General features: G+C 35.5%; 1 long non-coding RNA gene across 1 annotated transcript in view; it reads left to right on the forward strand.

Annotated features, from left to right (window-relative positions):
- The first annotated feature begins 820 nt into the window (after positions 1 to 820).
- Positions 821 to 21,480, forward strand: part of LOC127553138 (uncharacterized) — a 60,499-nt gene continuing 39,839 nt past the window's right edge. The window contains exons 1-2 of the long non-coding RNA XR_007951683.1: positions 821 to 975; positions 19,683 to 19,771. This is a non-coding gene — a long non-coding RNA (uncharacterized LOC127553138). The remainder of the gene's footprint in view (positions 976 to 19,682; positions 19,772 to 21,480) is intronic.

A 21,480-nucleotide genomic window follows, 5' to 3' on the forward strand; every position in this document is an offset into this window, starting at 1 on the left:
TATCTATCTATCTATCTATCTATTTATCTATCTACCTACCTATCTATCTCCAAACTCAGGATTTTACCTTCAGTGAGATGTTCTGAATGTTTTGTGCAAAGTTGTAACGTGATGAGCTTTGTTTTTAGGAAGTTTAAACTGGCAGCAGCAGAGTCTAGAAGAGAATGGAGAAAGAAAAGACATAGCCCAGTTAGAAAGTCACCATCAATCCAGGCATTCGATGATGAAATCCTGGACTAGTGTGATGATATAGAAACTAGATCAAATAAACTATATCTGGTAAAAAAAATTCTAATATAATATTGTTAGTTGGTAAGATAGGAGTTGAGTCCTTCCCTTTCCAGCCCTCCTCATCTAAGTTTGCAAGAAACTTAACTTGAGAAAGATGGCATTTGGAAGAATACAAAAGCCATTGTTCTCTTTTTAATTCACTGTTACTGGTTCTTTGTTATGCTCCAGTCTTAAGACAAAAACCACATGCATCCTTTTACATTTTGGATATAAGCTTCTTCTGTGGTTGACAGTCCCCAATCATCCCTTTTGCAGGAGCCCATTGTCCTTCTCATCCCTCCCCCAAGCCTGGCCAGGGTCCCAGTCTGAACCTGAGGCACTGTGGACTGATGGCCAGAGTACTCTCTGTTTTCCATTAGGGCAGACTCCTGTGAGAGTTGACTCATCCTGTCTGACATAAAGCAGCACCTTAGCAGGCTCAGGCGAGGAAACGGCCTGAGAGAGCTGTCCAAGCTCATAATTTTGGCCATGCTAACTCCGCAGCTGACAGCCAAAGTCTTTGTCCTTTTGTGGTTATCTTATTTCTTAGCTGGCCTTAGTTATTCTTTACATCCGGGTTCTTTGAAAGCTCAGTTTGGGAAAGTCTGTCAGAAGTACAGGGATGCCTTTGAAGAAGTTTGGACAACTCCACCTTAGGTGTGTAACTGCCTCTTGCTTTAGCCCTTGAAAAAGGCATGGAATCAGGTCTGTAACTGCTTCTTATTTTAATCCCTACAAAGGTATGGCATTGTGAATGCCATTTTGTTATGTTAGGAAAGTGACTTGTGGGGCCCCAATATAATGGATTTCCAATGACTAACCTAGAGAACTTTAGCATTTGTTAGAATGGCTAAGCGACTTTGAGTGACTGCGTATTTGCAACCTGTGAGCAGAACTAATACTAGTAATTTTCAAACCTGGGGAAAGTGGCAAACTTACTGTTGAAGACACATTTACTTGTAAATTCTGAAATAGACCCCCTTCCCCAAACTCATGGTAGGAGGAGGCACCAGTATCCCTCAAAGATTGGGGAGGCTGCCTCAGGTGAAGGAGGATGAAAGAACCAAGACAGGGGAATCTGGGGAAGAGTTCATGTGAAGTATAGCCACTGGGGGAAAGAGAGAGGGAAAAAAGTATAATCCGGTAATTTACTACTTATTTTTTTAATTTATGGAATAAAACAAGCATTTCCATACAATACAATAAAAAGTACAATAAAAAGATGATTGCACATGAAACTATAAATCTACTAAGTACAACTTGCTGTTTCTTTCAAATATATAACAAAACTATCGAGTAAATTTCTTTTTTTTTCTTTTCCTACCCCCATACCATCCTGCTCTAGAGATGGCTACCATTAAACATAAATAAGTATATGTATGTGTGTATAAGAAAAGTTATTCTAGACATACTTCTACTTATCAGTTCTTTCACTGGATGTAGATAGCATCTTTCTTTATATGTCTTTCAAAGTTAATTTGGGCATTTATAATAGTCAAAATAACTTATTCCCTCAAAATTGTTCTGTAAACATTTTTAAAAATTATTCTTCATAAACTGCTTAAGGACTTGTAAATACTGTCAGCACTTCATATATTTTGGTATTTCTATAATAGCAGCTTGAATTTTGTGGTGTTCTATGGCTGTAAAACATTTTCAAACTGTCTTATTTGATTATATTAACAATCCCATGGAGAGGGATGGGGGAAATAAGCATTTATTAAGTGCCTACTATGTGCCAGGCTTTTTAATGTGACACTAAATATTTTATAATTTCATTTGGTCCTCACAATGACTCCATGAACTAGGTACAATTATTATCCTCATTTTGCAGGTGAAGATACTGAGACAGACAAAGATTGAGTGACCCACCCAGGACAGCATAGACAATAAGAGCCTGGGGCTGGATTTAAACTCAATCTTCCTGATTCCAAGCTGATACTGGCTAGCATTGCTATTTGGTGGTTTCATACATTATGGCTATCAAAGTAGATTGTAGGACACCACCCCCATCCCCTCCCCCAGGACAAGAATTACTATATGCTTCTTCTGTGACAATCTTAACTTCCATCATAGGACTGTGTATACAGATCATTACACATAGGAATGGGAACTCCCATTGATATAGGACACATCTAATTGAGAAACCTCCTTCTATCAATGCAAAAGGACATTTTTTCTGAAACTTAGAATCTTAGAGTATAATAAGTATATGTCTTGACCATTTAAAGACTATTTAACTTGACCAGGATTACATGAGTAAGTATCAAAGGCAAGATTTGAACCCAGATCTTATGACTTTAAGGAATTGCTAACTCCAGTTAGACAATAAAATATTCCACAGGTAAAGTAAGGGGGAGGGAAGATATGATAAGTCATTGAATGTCATATCACATGTTACTATTTGTTAACAGCTCAAGTTAAAGTGGGGTATAGAAGAATGTTTAAATTATACAAAATAAGATGAAGGCATTTATGAGTTTCACATACTTTTGCTATCCTTTTCTTCATTGGTACAGATAACTGAGAATTGGTTGTATTAGCTTGTTTAAGAAATTTCATCAGATGGCTAAATAAGTTATGGTATATGAAGGTAATGGAATATTATTATTCTACAAAAATGATGAACAAGCTGATTTTTGAAAGGATTGGAAAGATTTACATGAACCGATGCTGAGTGAAACAAGCAGAACCAGGAAAACATTGTACACAGTATCAGCAAGATTGTATGATGATCAGCTGTGACAAACTTGGTTCTTTTCAGTGCTTCAGTGATCCAAGGTGATCCTAATAATCTTAGGAAAGAAAACATTCTCTGTCTTCAGAAAAAGAACTATGGAGATTGAATGTAAATCAATACATGCTATGTTTACTTCTTTTTTTCTATTTTTTCCTCTCTTTTGGTTTTTCCCTTTTGTTCTGATCTTTCTCTTACAACATGAGCTCTCAAGAAATGTGTACTTAAAAAAAAGAAGCTAATATACAGGTATAATAAGAAAAAAATATTTTTTTTTAAAAAAGAAGAAAAAAAAAGAAATTTCATCTAAGTAAGATACTTTCAGAAGAACCTGGCAAGGCTTACACGAACTGATGAAAAATGAAATGAACAGAATCAAGAAAACACTTAATGTTAATATTAAAATGATTGACTGTGAATGATTTAACTATTCTCAGGAATACAATGATACAAAACAATTCTAAAGGATTTATAATAAAAAATGCTATGCATCTCCAGAGAAATAACTAATAGAATCTAAATGCATATTGAAGCACACTGTTTTACTTTATTATTGTTGGTGGATTTTTTTGTTTGCATTTTCTTTTGCAACATGGCTAATATAGAAATTTTTTGTATGATTGCACGTGTATAATCTATATCAATTGCTTGCTTTCTCAAGGTAGAAAGGGAGGGAGGGAGAAAATTTGGAACTTAATTTAAAAAAAATGAATGTTAAAAATTTGAGTTAACATGTAATTGAGAAAAAACAAAATGAAAATTAAAATAATTTTATTTGGGAATTCATTTTAACTGAATGAACATTTATTAAAATGTAAAAACAGCATAATGTTGAAAAGAATACACTAGATTTGGAGTCAAAGAACCTGTATTTTAATTCAAATTTTATCTTATTACTTGTGATCTATGCCAGTTTAGGTAGAGCTTTTTGAGGATCAGTTTCTTATTCTGAAAAGGGAGAAGGTTGGAGTGGAAGGCTTCTAAGGTCCCTGTAAGTTCTGAATCTATGATCCTTTTTACAAGGCACAGAGAATAAAAGACAAAAACAAACTTTCACTGCCTTCAAAAAACTTATATTTTTCTGAATTGTAGCAGGAAATGAATGTACAGGAAATAAATTTTTTCTGACAATTTCAAAAATGCACAAGATACAAAACTTGGGACACAAAAAGAATATACACAGCTTCTATTTTTTGTTTTCATACACTGGGCAAACACAAATTTGATGTTGGATCTCTTTTCTTTTACAACATTTCTTTGCAAGTTTTATTTCTTTGCAAAAAAGGAAAGGTTCTCTTAAAAGGAAAATGCTTCCTATTTTCTTCTTTTTTTTAAAATAAAGCTTTATTTTCAAAACACATACAGATAATTTCAACATTCACCCTTGCAAAATCTTGTGTTCCAAAATTTTTTTCTCCCTTCTTCCCCTGGCCTCCTCCCCCAGACAGTAAGCAATTAGATCCCTTCAAATAATATTTTGGTTTAAAAATATATTGATGGGCAAAAGTCTAGGAATAATGAAACCTGAAATGACAGGCTACAAAGTCACTTCAGTACAAATAATATTTTTCCAGAAGAAGCTTAATGGAGTTTGATTTATTGATATGACTTCGTAACCATAATCTTAGGGCACCATAGACTTGTGGTCTTGGGTTTTGCTTAACTCTTCTGATACTGCTTAAATCAAGCCAAAGTTTTGTCTGTAATTATGACTATTTTTGAAGAGATACTATTTTTTTTTTGAACTTTTATTAAAGACCTACTCAAAAGCCTGCTGTGGTATGGAGATACCTTGGTTTCTCAGAGGTTTTCAATCACAAGTTAAAAAATATTTAACAAAACTGGAAAAACCTGGACTAAATCCAGAAATTTGATGGGGGCAGAGGGTAGCTACCATGAGCTGGTTTTGTTTGTTTTGCCATAGCAACCTATGAATCCAGAACTGGGGGGAGGGAAGGGAGAATTAGAATCGCTTTCAAGTAAAAACATATACTCAAATATTCTGAAGTATTTTATTTGAAATGTTAAAAGAGTAAGAGGAAAAAGTATTGTTGAAAGAAACCAATGAAGATAAAACACCATCCTACCAAATTCCCAGTAGCTGGTAAATCAAGAGTTAGGTAAATAGGAGTGGGTCTTCTGGATGCTTTCTAATAGGTTGGCTGGATGAAGAGAAAAGGGGGTTGGGGGATTGGATTATTCTTTAGGTTGCTTCATCATCTCAAAGAGAGCACAGAAACTAGCATTGGGAGTGGAGGGTTTAATACTTCTGGTCCCCTTAGTGACCTTGTATTAGTCATGGCTCCCTGAGCCATGTTTCATAGACCTAATCAGAGGGTGGTACTCCCACTGGGTCTACTATTTGGATCAGATACTGACCACAGGGAGGCACCATTCTTGAATCAATCCCCAGGAGCATGGGGGCAAAATCAGAAAGGAGCCCTTTACTCATAAATTTCCTCATTAGACTATTAGTCTGGGTGTGGTACATTTAGTTCCTCAAACAGGAACTCAATGCACTCTATGGGTCACTTCTTCAAGATTGCAAAATGGAACATCCTGCTACTTGGGGACTCAAATTAGAAATCAGCAAAGAGATTTCTATACCTTTACTGTTGAGTGGATAATTGGCTGGGTCTTGACTTTTCTGAGATACATTTTATATCATAAGCTGTGAACGTGGTGGGGTTTAAGTCATGGTTAGTTCAGCAGTAGACATCATTTCATATACAAATAACTGGTTAAAACTCTCTGTCTCTGGCTGTTTTCTTGTCATCACTCTTCATTTTTTCCTATTCTTTCATCCTCGGATGCAGATTACCTTGGCCTACAACTATAAATCTAGTGAGAGGGTTGCTTAGCCTCAGAGCTGTTGATCAGATCACATTTGGCCTGGGCATCAGGGTGGGGTAGGTCTATATTAAATACAACTTAGGCAGAGAAGGAAGAACTCATCCGGCAAAATATTTGAGTAAAGCGATGAATTAACAGAGGAGATGTTTAACTTGGGAACATATAAACAACCAAGAAACTTACTCTTCCAGAAACTGGCAGCCATGATAAGATTACTGAGTCAGGACTGAATTCAGGTCAAACCTTCATGCTGTGCCCAACTGGTTTTTATGTCCCTTTTCTCAGGAGGTTCATTATTAAGGTCAGCCACATCTGACCCTTTAAGATTGTGGAATGTGTTTTGCAACATAGCAAAAGAAACATAAAAGCTATGAAAGCAAATTCAAGTCTAGTCATTGCATGAAGTGGGGAGCCAGAGAAGGTTATGGGGATTTAAGTAAGAAAGAGGGAAGGCCTTAATTAAAATTTTTTTCTAGAATACCTAGAATACTTACTTAATAGGGTGTTGAAAGAGTATGCATGGAATTTTCTGGCTTTTGTCTTCTTTTGCATGAGTATCTCTACTTGTTAATAAAGGGATGATTTAATTAACTTTCAACATATGTGTGTAGGATAAATGGCATTGCATCAATTAGTATCAAATCATTCCATTTGTTTTTTCTATAATTTCCATTGGAATATTTTGAACTTCTTGTTTTTGTTCTTCTTCTTATTGTTCTTAATTATTCTTGTTCCTGTTCTTCTTCTTCATTATCATAACCATATTCATCATCATCATACCTAACATTTATAGAGTGTATACTATGTGCCAGATTCTCTGATAAGCACTTTACAAGAATTATTTCATATGATCCTCACAACAACCCTGGGAGAAAGGTATTATAATCACCCTCATAACATAGATGAGGAAACTGAGGCAAAAAAGAAACTAAATGGTTTGCCCATAGCTAGAAAGTGTCTGAGGTTATAGCTGAATGCAGTTCTTCCTGATTTTAGGCCAAATGTTCTAATTATTGTGCAACCTGGCTGCTAAATATGAAAGTTCTGTCATTTTATTGCGTACTTTGTGAAATCTAGTAAAACCCAGGAATAGTGAATGCTTCTGTTAAAAACAAGCAGACTTTCCAGAGCAGCCTAGAAATTAAAATTATCTGCCTCACATTCTTCAAAGATCTCAGTTATTATGAGAGTTCATATCATGAAAAATGATAAAGATTTTCTTTTCCAGTCTAACCTAGTGATTAAATTACCTGCCATTAATAGGAAACCTTTCCCGGAGCTCTTGAAACTGAATGAGAATTATAATAGGAGGGTTGTTGCAAAGTGTCCTCATCTACAAAATGAGCTCAGGTTGGATTGGATTCCTTTTAGTTTTCAATACTCTGTTCCTAATTTTCTCACAAATAGTCCCAATTGCTCATTAGCTCTTACAGCCCTCTTGCCCCAACCTCAGGGCATTCACCGATGTTGTTTGATTAAGTATCAAATAGTCAGGAAACTAATGAGAACCAATATTTAACTAGAGTAGGTCCAGTTTCCAGTTTTATTGGAAGAAGTCATCTTGGGGTTAATTGCTAAGAAAATGGGCACTATTATAGTACAGATTTAGATATGAAAGTGACCTCAGAAATCATCTATTTGGAATCAGAGTCCCACATGTTGGGGACATGAGAGCAGTGTGTTAGAGAAGATGAAAAAACATCTGATACACCTGAACACCAATTTTCTGGAGAACATTTGGAATATGCAGCTAATATCAGAAGACCTTTGATGAAGGGAAGCTCACTGTTTCCTGAGGCAGCAGCCTTTTGGGGTGAACTTCTGCCCATTGTTCAGGGGCAACTAGATGATGCAATAGATGGAATGTCAGGATCTTAAGTTCAAATTTGGCCTCAGACATTTACAAGCACCCTTGGCAAGTCACTTAACACTGTTTTCCTCATTTTCCTAATTTGTAAAATGAACTGGGAGAAGGAAATAGCTAACCATTCTAGTAACTTGCCAGTAAAAGCCCAAATGGGGTTATGAAGAGTCAGACATGACTGAACAATGATAAATTGCTCCGGTAGCTTCCTGGTCCTTTGAGTCTCAATTCTATGGGGCTATAGGTAATGGGTTTTCTTTCACTTGAAGACTTCCTGCCTTTGCAGGACTCGATGACCATTTGTTAAGCATATTATAGTGTATGTGTGGGTCTTACTTTGAGATTCTGTGATAGGATTGATGGTCAAAAAAGAAGAGACAGTTGCATCAATTAATGCAAAGTGCATGAATTGTTATTTGTCAGTAGCAACAATTTCATCACCATTTGGGAATATGCATTAGAGTTCCTGTTGTTGTCTTAATACAGTGTGATCTCATTTGGATTTTTTTTTTTTGGCAAGATACTGGAGCGGTTGGCCATTTCCTTCTCTAGCTCATTTTACAAATGAAGAGCTTAATAATTGAAAGGGTTAAATAACTAGCCCAGGATCACATAGCTATTAAGTGTCTGAGGTTGTATTTGCACTTAGGAAGATGAGTCTTTCTGACTCCAGACCTGGCACACTAGGCACTAACTGCCCAGTTGAATTCTACTGTTTCATAAATTATTCCAGGCCATAATCATAGTGCATCATTTTCTTTTAATTTTTCTTGAAATTTTGTCTTTTATGGGAAGCATAGGATGAATTTGATTCTTTGCATCAGCCTCACTTGAAGAATACCTTTTATCTTTTCAGAATGTTGGTTTTTCCCCCTCACACGTGTAATTTAGTTTGATTCTTTTCATAAATGAGCCTTTACTTCTAAAATTCCATTTCAGTGCCTCACTGTGGCATAGAGGTAATCCTGGATTCCATAAGCATATGCCAACAGATCATACTTTTGGACAGCTTCTTTCAAACAAGCACGTGTTTGCTGATGGACAAGATTTTATGGGGGAGGAGCTGATCATTAAAGGGTTTGGCCAATTGTAATAATTTTTTTAGACATAGATGAGACAGTTATGAAAACATTTATGAAGTTGTAAAGGTTCATAGACCTAGAGCAATAGAATCTTAGGAACCATCAAATCCAACCCTTTGATTTCACAGATAAAAAAACTGAGACACTGCCTGTTTAAATGACTGGCCCAAGGTCACACAGCTAGAGAGTGTCTAAGAAGAGAATTTGAACTCATATCTTCCTGATTCCAGTATCAGCAACATCCCATTGTCTCTCCAGCAGATTATCTTTTGAGAGAGTGCCCACATCAATGACTTTCTTAAGAAGTGCCTAAGTTAAACACAGAGCCTCTTTCTGAACCCACAGTCCCTTCATTCTTCATTATAACTTGTTTTCCTACTTAAATAAATGAGATCCAGATCTGTACAGCTCTTTCTGAAAAACCTTTCTTCAGCAATCTGGACTCAGTGTCTGCTTGAAAACACATGGAAATGGAAGCAAGATGTTATAGCTTGGACACTTTCATGGACTGAATTTGTGGTTTTACTTATTCTACAGGTCCGAAAGCTTCATATGTGTTCCCCTACCAGCCAAGCCCTAGTATCACACTTCTAGCAGGCATCCATCCACTTAAGCCATCCCCACAATTCCCTCACTGGATGGTTCTTTCCTGGACATGCTCCATAAGATGACAAATCTTTCCTCCCCTCTTTCTCCAACAAGGAACTAGATTGACCTTGGGATGAAGTCCCAAGTACTGGATTCCCTTATTTCTCCTGTCACTGACTCATTGTGTGACCTTGCATGGGGACAAATAGAATACAGTGTCACTAGCTGGGATCTTTGAAAAGAACTGGCTATTGCTTCTGAGTGCTGAAGTATTTGTGATAATGAGCTACAGACTTCTGCTATGGAACTGGAATAAGTTAACTCTATGCCTCTGAGGCTCAGGCCAAGCAAATTCATACAATATGGAACTCAGCTAATCAAAGCCAGTTTTTTTTCCCTGACATTCAAATAATACAATGAGAAAAGAGGACTTAAAAACAAGACATATTATGACATATGTAAATGGTTTCAGAGCTTAATATGGAACTTTGAAGGAGTAACATGGATGTATATTTCTTTTAAAAAGCCTGCCTGCTGAAATATAGAAGTTGTCTCTATATTTTTATTTCTCTAGTGATTTCTACTTTCCTTTAATTAAGAAAATAATTACTCCTTAAGTTCTTTTGCAGTTCTTTCTTTCTATCTATCATCTATCTATCTATTTGTCTTTATATATGTATATATATATAATCAATGTCTACAGAGATTTATGTGTATATCTCTCTATATCAGTCTCTTCATTCATCTCTCCATCCATCAGTCTTTCTATATACATAGATATGTATATCTCTATCTATCTATCTAGATTTCCTTTAAATTATAGATACATACACATATAATCATATGCTGTACTTTATTCTTCCTAAGCTCTACAGAAATTTATCATTTAGGATGACAGATCACAGAATCATAGAGTTGGACAGGTCCTTCATTTCTTCCTTCCTTCCTTCCTTCCTTCCTTCCTTCCTTCCTTCCTTCCTTCCTTCCTTCCTTCCTTCCTCCTTCCTTCCTTCCTTCCTTCCTTCCTTTCTTTCTTTCTTTCTTTCTTTCTTTCTTTCTTTCTTTCTTTCTTTCTTTCTTTCTTTCTTTCTTTCTTTCTTTCTTTCTTTCTTTCTTTCTTTCTTTCTTTCTTTTTCCTGAGGCAATTGGGGTTAAGTGACTTGCTCAGGGTCACACAGCCAGGAAGTATTAAGTATCTGAGGTCCGATTTGAACTTGGGTGTTCCTGACTTCAGGGCTGGTGCTCTAGCCCCTGTACCACCTACCTGCCCCAGGTCCCTCATTTTCAAGCTATATGTGACAGATGATTATTGCTGTAATAATCTCAGCAGGAGGTTATCCAGTCTTTGTTTAAAAGCAAAGTGAGGAGAATCCAGTACTTTCTAAGGCAATCCATTCACTATGGGACCATTCAAGCTATTTGGAGTTTTTGTTTCTATTGAGCAAAATTCTGCATCTTTGCCATTTCTATGCTTTGGATCAAATTTTGTCTTCTGGGATGAAGCAGAAGGTTATTCTATCTCCTCTAAGTCTTCTCTTCCTTAAGCTCAACATTCATAGTTTGTTCAAATAATCCTTACATGACTTAATCTCCAGTTTTCTCATTACTATGATTGCTCTCATCTGGACATTCTGAATTATCAGTGTCCTCTCTAAAATTCAATATCCAGACTTGAAAACAGTAACACCAGTGTGATCTGTGTGGTGGAGACTATAACCTCCCTCTTTCTTCTTAGACATTTTGCCTCTCACTGTAGTCTAAAATGGCATTCTAGCTCTGTCTCAGTCTTTGTATGTGTAGGTGTCTGTATATATGTATACATACATACAACATACATGCGTGCATACATTTATATAATCATACATATATACAAACACCCACATATACACAATGTAAACACACATGCACACATACATAAATGTACATGTTTGCGCACGCACATATGTGTATATACATATAATGTGTGTGTATATATATGTGTATATATATACATATACATATTTTGTGTTTCTATATATATATAACTTCTATGTGACACTATTAACTCACAACTTTCAGTCCACCAAAATCCTCAGGTCTTTTTCAAAAGCATTGCTACTTAGTTATGATTTTCCCATCATGCATTAATAAAATTAATAGGACATTATTTTAAGACTTTTTGTTAAAATTTGGGTCTTCCAGAAATTGTGATCTCATAATATCTTAGGCTAAGGGTCCTTTTTTCATAAGGGTGCATCTTTTTATGGGATATAAAACAAACAGTAACAACGGAACTATATGCCAGAATAAGATGGCCAAGAGAGATTTACTCTTGGGTCTTCATGGAATTGCAATCTTGTAATATCTCATGATTATGTGACGAAAAAGGATGCATCTTTCTATAGGACATGAAAGAAGAAATGCTAAATGGTCAAGAGAGATTTAATCTTTTTTCTATAAAAGCTTTACTATCCAACTTGCCAGAGATTATTTTAGCTAGTAAAGTGAATTGTCATATTTCCATAATTTGATTCTACTCAATTCAATTCAGGTTAGTTCAAATCAAATGACCATCCATTGCAGAAAGCAAGAATAACTTTTCTTTCCAATTTGAACAAATGAAAGAACATTAAAGGATTTACACAAAGCTGATGAAGCAATTCTCCAGTATGGTTGGCAAAACATTGGCTTCAACATACTTCAACATGGTGGATAAGTAATTTTCTTTTCCTCTATCTTCCAGTGCTATCTGTAGGCCAGCATATTAATACTAACAAACTCTATGTAACACAAAGAGGGAACACTAAAAATTTAATTTTCATGGCATTATGTTTATAGATTTTTTGCTATTTTAACTTTTTCATTAGGGAAGCATAGGTTATACCCCATTTCTTACTTTTCTATTTTCTACAATGAGTTATATTCCATTTCTTCCTTCCCTTCACTTTCTTTTCCTTTCCTTTTTTTTTTTTCCTATTTTCTATAACACATTTTCTTAACATTGGCAAGAAAACATGGAAACATCTCAGATGTCAAAGGTAGTATCATGACCATGCAGGATGTTTTAAGGATTTCAATAGGAACCAACTACTAGATAAATATGGCATGATAAATGCCATATGGGGTGAGTACCTTATTCTGAAATGAATTTATGTCAGTTTGGGTCAGGATAATATGAAGGATGGAAATAAAGCCAAGCATGGATCAGTTAAGGAACAAGGGTTAGTTAGCCTTGAAAAAGAAAGAATCAGAAATGTATAACAGCTGTCTTCAAGAACTGTCATGTGGAAGAAGGAGTATTTGTGGTCCACTTGTCCTTTCAGGGCAGAATCACAGAATCAGGTACAACAACTGATTTGGAGATCAAGAAGAAAAAACAAAGAAATAACAAAAATACCTGAAAGCTATGATCAAAGTGGAATCTTTTTACAATAAATACAAGAAATCAAAAAATGAATTTTATTACAATACAAGAGATAATTTAAAAAAAAGTGTCCTAAAGTGTTAAAACAAGAGAAGAAGGTGGAAATAGAAAAAAAAAAAACCCTCAATAATAATCACAACCTGAAAGAGCTCCTAGGGAAAAAAAAAAAAAAAACTACAGAATTATCATAGCCAAATTCTGAAACCCCTAAGTTAAAAAGAAAATATTATGAACAAAAAGGGAAAAAATATTCAAATATGGGAAAGCAACAATCAGAATAGTTTTATACAAATGAGGAAAGAAGGAAGAACTGACACGGAGGAATTAGATGTGGGGTAAGAGCTGGTAGTTCTGGAACCCAATTCTCATCAGGAATGGGTTAAATAGGGAAAAATGCCTAGAAAGGCATAAAAGCCTTCTCAATTCAGAAAAAATAAGAGGGTAAGGGAATGGGGAGGGAGGGAGAGGATAAGGGAAAGGATTTTAGAAGGAACCCTATTTACATTAGATCAGAATTGAAAAGAGAACAACATATATATTTAGAAGAAAATATGTCTTTTAAATTTATAAAGAAATAAAAGGGTGAGGGAATAGAATAAATGGAAGGATATAGAAGGATGTATAGATAATAGGAAGGGGATAAGGTGTATAGGTTAATGGTAATGAATAAAGAGGGATAGGATGGAGGAGATAAGGGAGGGATCCTTGGAGAGGGATAGATGTAAGTAATAGGAAATCAAGCATGTAGAAGTAGTGTAGAAGAATCAGGAATGATAGGAAATAAGAGATACACACAAACATAAAATAAAGGTCAAGAGTAGAATTTATTAGATTGAAAAAAAGCAGGAGGAGTCATCATGGTCTCAGACAAAGTTAAAATTAAAGTAGATTTAATCAAAGGATTAAACTAGGAAAACTACATTATATGCCAGTCATATTAATCAATATTGTTTTAGATTAAAATAACTAAACTGTATAAAATTGGAATATTGTTGTGGTGTGGGAAATAATGAGTTGGTGAAGTTAAGAAAATATGGAAAGATTTGGACTTATGATGGAGAAACTTCAGAGAAACAGAGAACAAACAATTATAATATAGTATATATGTATGTGTATATATATGTATGTTTGTGTATGATTATAAATACCCATGTATATGTATGTGTGTATATATGCATTTGTTTTGTATATATTCTTATGTATATATGTATGTTTGAATATTTGTCTGTGTATATGTCCATATGTGTATATGAGCTTACTTGTAGCCTTCTTGAGGGAGGGAGAGAGGAAGGGGAAAAAGAATAAAATAAAAAGGTAAAAAGTGCACAGCAGAAAACAAAAGAAAACCTACAAGGAAGCAAAGAAAAAATGGATAACTCTGAATACAATGTACAATATTATTATATAGTTTTCTTCAAAAGAAAATTTGTTGCTTCATATTTTGAATCCTTTCTTATGTTCTGCTGTGCACAGGACAATTTTTTCTTTTTCTATTTAAGTTTAAAATAAAGAAGGAAAAAATTTTAAAAGCTGAATTTAACTTTTGACCCCAAAATATCACTACTAGGTCAGTATCCCAAAAAGATCAAAGGAAAGGAAAAAGGACTTATTTGTATTAAAATATTTATAGCACTACTTTTTTGTAGCAATTAAGAATAGGGAATCAAGGGGATGCCCATCAACTGAGGAATGACTGGGTGAGTTATGGTATATGATTGTAATGAAATATTATCATACTATAAGAAATGAACAGCAAGATAATTTTAGAAAAACCTGGACCCACATAAACTTATAACTAAAGTTAACAGAATCAAGAGACCATTATATATAGTAACAGCATTATTATATGATGATCAACTACAAATAACTTTTAACCCAAAAATATCCCTACTAGGTCAGTATCCCAGAAAGATCAAAGGAAAGGAAAAAAGGACTTATTTGTATTAAAACATTTGTAGCACTTCTTTTTTGTAGCAATTAAGAATAGGAAATCAAGAGGATGCCCATCAACTGGGGAATGGCTGAATAAATTATGGTATATGATTGTATTGTGATTTGATTTATCTAATTCTGAAAGTGCAAGATTGAGATCTCCCACTATTATAGTTTTGCTGTCTATTTCTTCTCGCAACTCTCTTAACTTCTCCTTTAGGAAGTTAGATGCTATACCACTTGGTGCATGTATGTTTAATATTGATATTGCTTCATTGTTTATAGTGCCCTTTAGCAAGATATAGTTTCCTTCCTTATCTCTTTTAATTAGATCAATTTTTGCTTTTGCTTGATCTGAGATAAGAATGGCTATCCCTACTTTTTTGACTTCATCTGAAGCATAATAGATTCTAATCCAGCCTTTTACCTTTACTCTGTATGTATCTCTCTGTTTTAAATGTGTTTCCTATAAACAACATATTGTAGGGTTCTGACTTTTGATCCAGTCTGCTATCTGCCTCCGCTTTATTGGAGAGTTCATCCCATTCACATTTATGGTTAAAGTTACTAATTCTGTATTTCCTGCCATCCTAATATCCCCAGATTATGCTTTTCTTTTTCTTGTCCCCCTTCTCCCCTTCCCTATTAAAGTATTAAACTTTTTAGTCCCACTTGGGTCACGCAGCTCTTCCTCTTTAAGATCCCTCCCTTTTCCTTTTGAATCCCTTCCCCTTTCTTGTACCCTTCCCTTATTACTTTTTTTCCTTTTCCCTTTTCCTCTCCCACTTTTTAGTGAAGTGAGAGAAGATTCTCTGTAAAACAAATGTCAATATTCCCTCTTTGAGCCAACTCTGATGAGAATAGGATTCACACAATGTTCCTCCCCCTCTCTAAGTTCCCTCAGATATGATAGGTTTCCTTTGCCTCATCGTCACATGTAGTTTCCCTCTTTTTTCCCCCCTTTTCCCTTTTTCTGACACTATCCCCCTTCCATTTCTACTTCCCTTTTTTATGTTATATCAGTAAAATCAAATTATATATGTGGTTTTTATGTATGTTCACAACAGAAATACAGTTCTCAAGAGTTCATTTTACCTTTTTCTACTTCTCTTGAGTCCTGTTGTTGGAGATCAAATTTTTTGTTTAAGTCTGGTTTTTTCCTTAGAAACAAATGGAATTCTTCTGTTTCAATAAATGTCCATCTTATTCCATGGGAGAAAATGCTCAGCTTAGCTGGGTAGTTTATACTTGGCTGCATTCCAAGTTCTTTTGCCTTTTGGAATATCAGATTCCAAGCCCTTCGATCCGTTAATGTTGAGGCAGCCAGATCTTGAGTGATCATTATTGTGGCACCTCGGTATTTGAATTGTTTTTTCCTGGCTTCTTGGTCTGAAAATTTTCTTTGGTCTGAAAATTCTGAAATTTGGCCACAATATTCTTGGAGTCTTTATTTTAGGGTCCTTTTCAGAAGGTGTTCGATGAATTCTTTCAACACCTATTTTACCTTATGATTCTATTACTTCTGGGCAATTCTCTGATGATTTCCTGTAAAATAGTATATAGGCTCTTTTTTTCATCAAAATTTTCAGGTAGTCCAATGATCCTCAGCTTATCTCTCCTAGATGCATTTTCCAGGTCTGTTGTTTTCCCAAATAAATATTTGACAGTTTTTTCCAATCTTTCATCTTTTTGGTTTTGCTTGACTGATTCTTGATGTCTCAATGAATCAGTCATTTCTATTTGTTCAGTTCTGATTTTTAGTGAGTTATTTTCTTCATTAGCTTTTTTTACTTCTTTTTGTATATGTCCAATTGAATTTTTAAATGAGTTGTTTTGCTCTATGGGATTTTTTTTCCATTTCACTAATTTTTTTTTTTTTTTAAGTGAGTTATTTTCTTTTTTCAATTCACAAATTCTGTTTCCCTGAACTTCTTGGGAGTTTTTTTTTTATGTTTTCCAATTCACATTTCAGGAAGTTGTTGCTCTCTTTCATAGCTTTTCTTTCCTTTCCCCATTTTTCTTCTAGTTCTCTTTTAAGGTTTTTAATAGTCTCTTCTAGGATTGCCTTTTGTATTGGGGACCAACAATTGTCTGGAGGCTGTCTGCTATTAGTCTCTTCAGAGTTGAAATGCTGCTCTCTTTCTGTACAGAAGCTATCAATTGTCCTTTTGGTTTTTTTACCCCTTTTGTTAAAACCTGTAGGGTCTGCCTTCAGGGCCAGGAGGTTACCAGCTTCCTCAGAGCAGTGATAGGTGTATGGATGGGTAGCCAGCTGGCTATAAAGAGCAGCAAGGGGCACGGGAGTGCTCTGGGAAAGAGTTCCCACTAGGAAGTAACTCAGGCCTGCAGGGCCGAGCTGGAAAAGTGCCCTGCTATGTGATCTAATGACTGCCCTTGGGGCTAGACACTGAGCAGTGAAAGTTTCACTACACCAAGCCAAAGCCCACCTTGGGGCTGTGGGTATTAGCGGCTGATCAGTGAAGAGCCCTGCAGGGACCGGAAGTGTCTCTGCCCTGGGAAGCACAGTTCTGTTGGGGAAGTTCTATTGCCCCCCACTGTACAGATAAGAGGCTGCCCCGGGCTGTACCCACCCCTGTTAGGCAGATTTGTAACTACCCTCACAAAAGCCCCAAACTGCAGGATGTGGCTGCAGGGCTGTGTTATGGGTCTGCCTGAGTCCCTTCTGAGTTTGGGTGATTAAAGCCAGATCTTATTAGGTTCTAGCATTTTTAGAGTACGCTCTGTTTTAGGCTTTAATTTCTCTGCCAGTTTATTGCTTTGTAATCAAGGCAGAGCAGTTAGCCTATAGCAGAGTCGTCTCTAGCCACAGAGATCACCCCTGCCCCTAGTCTGCTCAGGACAATTGCTGCCTGTGTTAGTCTGTTCCTGGCCCCTCAGGACAAACCTTTCCTGGCCATCTTCCTGATTATTTTTGGCTGGTAAATTGTAGTGCTAATCTTCATGAATTTTAGCAGTGAAGAGCTATTTTTGAGGCTGAATTTAATAGTTGGTTGAGGGGATGAGAGGAGCTTAGAAAGTCACCTGTGCCTTCTCTGCCATCTTGGCTCCACCCAAAATATGATATATGATTATAACGGAATATTATTATACTATAAGAAAAGACTAGCAAGATGATTTTAGAAAAACCTGGATTCACATGAACTTATAAGTAAAGTTAACAAAATCAAGAGACCATTATATACAGTAACAACATTATTGTATGGTGATCAATTGTAAATAATTTGTCTACTCTCTACAATATAGTGATCTAAGACAATTCCAAAGGACTCATGATGAAAAATGCTATCCATTTCCAAATAAATAATGGATGGAGTCTGAATACAAACTGAAGCATCCTTCCCTTCCCTCCTGTTCCCTTCCTTCCCCTCCCCTCCCCTCCCTTCCTCTCCCCTCCTCTTCCTTCCTCTCCTCCTCTCCCTTTCCCTTCCTTTCTTCTCCTCTCCCCTTCCCTTCCCTTCCTTTCCCTCCTCTTCCCTTCCCTCCCCTTCCCTTCCCTTCCCTTTTCTTTCCTCCTCCTTTCTTCCTTCCCTCCTTTCCTTTCCTTTCCTCTCCTCCTCTCCTCCTCCTTTCCTTTCCTCTCTTCCTCTTTTCCTTTCCTCTCCTCCTCCTTTCCTTTCTTCCTTTTTGTCTTTCTTTTTCTCCCTTCTTTCTTTCTTTCTTTCTTTCTTTCTTTCTTTCTTTCTTTCTTTCTTTCTTTCTTTCTTTCTTTCTTTCTTTCTTTCTTTCTTTCTTTCTCTGTCCCTCCCTTCTTCTCTCCTTTTCTCCCTCCCTCCATCCCTTCCTCCTTTTTTTCCTTCCTTTCTTCCTTCCACTCAAATTTCCTTCCATAAAATGACTAATATGGAAGTGTTTTACATGATTTAACATGCATAACTTATATCAGATTAATTAGCTCTCATGGGGGGAAGGGGAAAGGACTGGAGGGAGAGACAGAAAGATAAAATTAGGGAAAAAATTTAAATTTTTAAAATGAACATTAATTTTTTTTCCAATAAAACCCTGAACCTGGAAACAAGGAAGATTTGGTTCAAATTTGATCTTACACTTTCACTAGTTTTGTGATCTTGTGCAAGTCACTTAATTTTGGTTTGTCTTTATTTCCTCCTCTCTAAAATGGGGATCATTATAATAGTATCTACCTCTCATATAGGTATTCAGGGTTGTTATGAAATGATATTTGTAAAGCATTTAACATTGTACCTAATATCTAACAGGCACTTAGCAAACGCTTTTTTTTTGTTCATCTCTTTGTATTATCAGTACTTATTTAGAATGCCTGGCATTTGGTCACTATTAATTTAAAATGATAAGCATTTACTACATGTTTGCTGACTTATAATTTTCCATTTAACTCCTTTAGAACCAATCCCCATACTACCTTTCCAGTCTTATACTTTTTACTTCCTTCCATATTGTCTATAGTTTAGCTCTACTGGATTTATTTGCTCTTCTGCCTCCCCAGTACTCCAACAGTTCCCATTTCTGTGCTTTTGCATTCCATACCCAGAATGTTTTTCTCCCTAATTCTGCTTTCTAGCTTCCCTGGCTTCCTCCAAAACACAATTTAAGTCCCATTTTCTACAGAGAATCTCCTACCTGTACCTTCCCCAGAGTATCTCTTCTAAGATACCTTTTATCTACACTTTATGTATTTTGTATGAATAATCTCCTCCACTATAATGTGAGATCCTTGAGGGTAAGAACCATATTTGTGGCTTTTTTTCCCCTTAATATATCTAGTGCTTATCACAGTGATAATAAATACTTGTTAATTTACTGCTTATAGACTCAATTGCAAAACAAATGCCAAGAAACCACAGTTGACTTTTTTGGTCTCAAAAATGTACATTTATAAGAAGTTGTATTAGAAAGATTTCCTTGGCTCTGCTTTGTATTACACCTTAGCTGTCTATCTATCTTGTTTATCTCTAGGATCAGCTCTGCCCATATGGAAGGGATTTATTTTTATGTGGGTCTTAAGCAGCACCAAGATCATTTTGAAAGCAATCCAGGTCAAAATGGTAAGTATCAGCCTCTCTACTCAATATTCCTGATCAATAAATCTCCAAAAAAGAAAACTATCCGTGGACACCATTTTTTACACAATTTTTATGCAATTTATATTTTTATGACATATACAATATATATGGGCCCAGTGATTTAGTGAAGGGTAGCTTTGCTCACTGGGAAAAGATCAGACCCTGGCATTTTATATATGAAATCATATATTTTTAAGTCCTAATTTTAAAATGAGCCCTAAGCTTTAAATGAGGAACACTAGGGGGAAAACTCAATTACTTTTGTACATCTATCATATATCAATAAAGGGACTGCTCTGTTCCCTATCCCCATTGAGGGAACATTGAAAACAATCTAATAAGCTTCCCCTGATTTTTTTAAAAACAAAATTGTTTGAAATAAAGAATTTTAGGTTTGGAAGCAGAAAGAAGGATTTTCTATTTGTTTAATGAAGATTTTGATTAGAGCACGTTAGTTATAGAAGGCATTGAAAAAAAAATTTCAGTAAGCCAAAAGTGAACTAAGCATGACTCAGGAATGGACAAGAGGGAGAAAGATTATAATAATGGAAGTTAATATGTTGCTTTAAAGCTTGTCAAATATTTTACCTACGTTCCCTTATTTGAATTTCACAATAGCCTTTGGAGTTAAGTTTTTGTTTGGGGGAACTATATCTATATAAATTAATTATTTTATTGTGAAATCCCAATAAGAAAATTCCTATTAATGCAGATTGGTACTTGTTCTATCTAGAATTTATAGTCTGAGACATTTGCCTGAACACAGAAATTTCAATGGATTGCTTAGAGTCATATGGACAATTTGTATGAGAAGCAGGATTTGACCAGAGATCTCCCTGACACTGTATCTGTCTGTATTATTCTATAATCTTGTCACTCCTACGATAAGTACTGATATTGTTATCTCCAATTTACAGGTGAGAAAAGTTAATATTGGTGAGATTAAGTCAATTCCCAGGGTGATCTGGCTAAGAACTGTCAAAGGAAGAATTTGAATCCAAAGCTTTCTTGATTTCAAGTCTAGATTTTTAGCTACAATACCATACTGCTTCCTTCCCTTCTCCAAAAAGAGGAGAGATAAAGAAGAAAACTGAGAATAAGAATTGGAAAAGGAAAAAAAAGAATGATTAAAAGAGAGAGAAAGAAGAAAGCTGACAGCTGGGCAGAGTTGGCATCATGTTTTAGGCATTCCTATCCAAAGAGCACTTAAGGGCCCTTCTCTTTTTCTACAAAGGTTCTAACAGTGGTAGCTATATGAGCTAGTGACATAGGAGAGACAGTCAGTATTTCATCTTATACCAATGGCTACCTACTTTACAGATATGTTGGTGAGAAAGCCTTATGTCTGTTTTATATGAATCACTATTCGCTTCTATCTAGTTTTCTAAGAGGTATAGATGATAGCTGAGAAATTATAGCTTTTACTCCATCAGCTCTGATTTACCAATAAAAATAGTTTCAAAGCCATTTTAACAACTCTTTGGAGATCTTTCACCCTTTAGCAGATGCCCTGAATAACAAATAGAACCTGATAATTGGGCCAAACAATTTCTTAAATTGTAAAACTGAATTGGAAGTCTTATACTAGAAAAAGTTAAAACTATGTTCACCAAGGAGCACATAAAATGCTTGTCTTTATCCTTGAAGTCTGTTACAGAATAGCCTTACCAATCATTTAACAGATATTTATA

The sequence above is a fragment of the Antechinus flavipes genome, chromosome 3 (assembly GCF_016432865.1).
Source record: "Antechinus flavipes isolate AdamAnt ecotype Samford, QLD, Australia chromosome 3, AdamAnt_v2, whole genome shotgun sequence".
Lineage (NCBI taxonomy): Eukaryota > Metazoa > Chordata > Mammalia > Dasyuromorphia > Dasyuridae > Antechinus > Antechinus flavipes.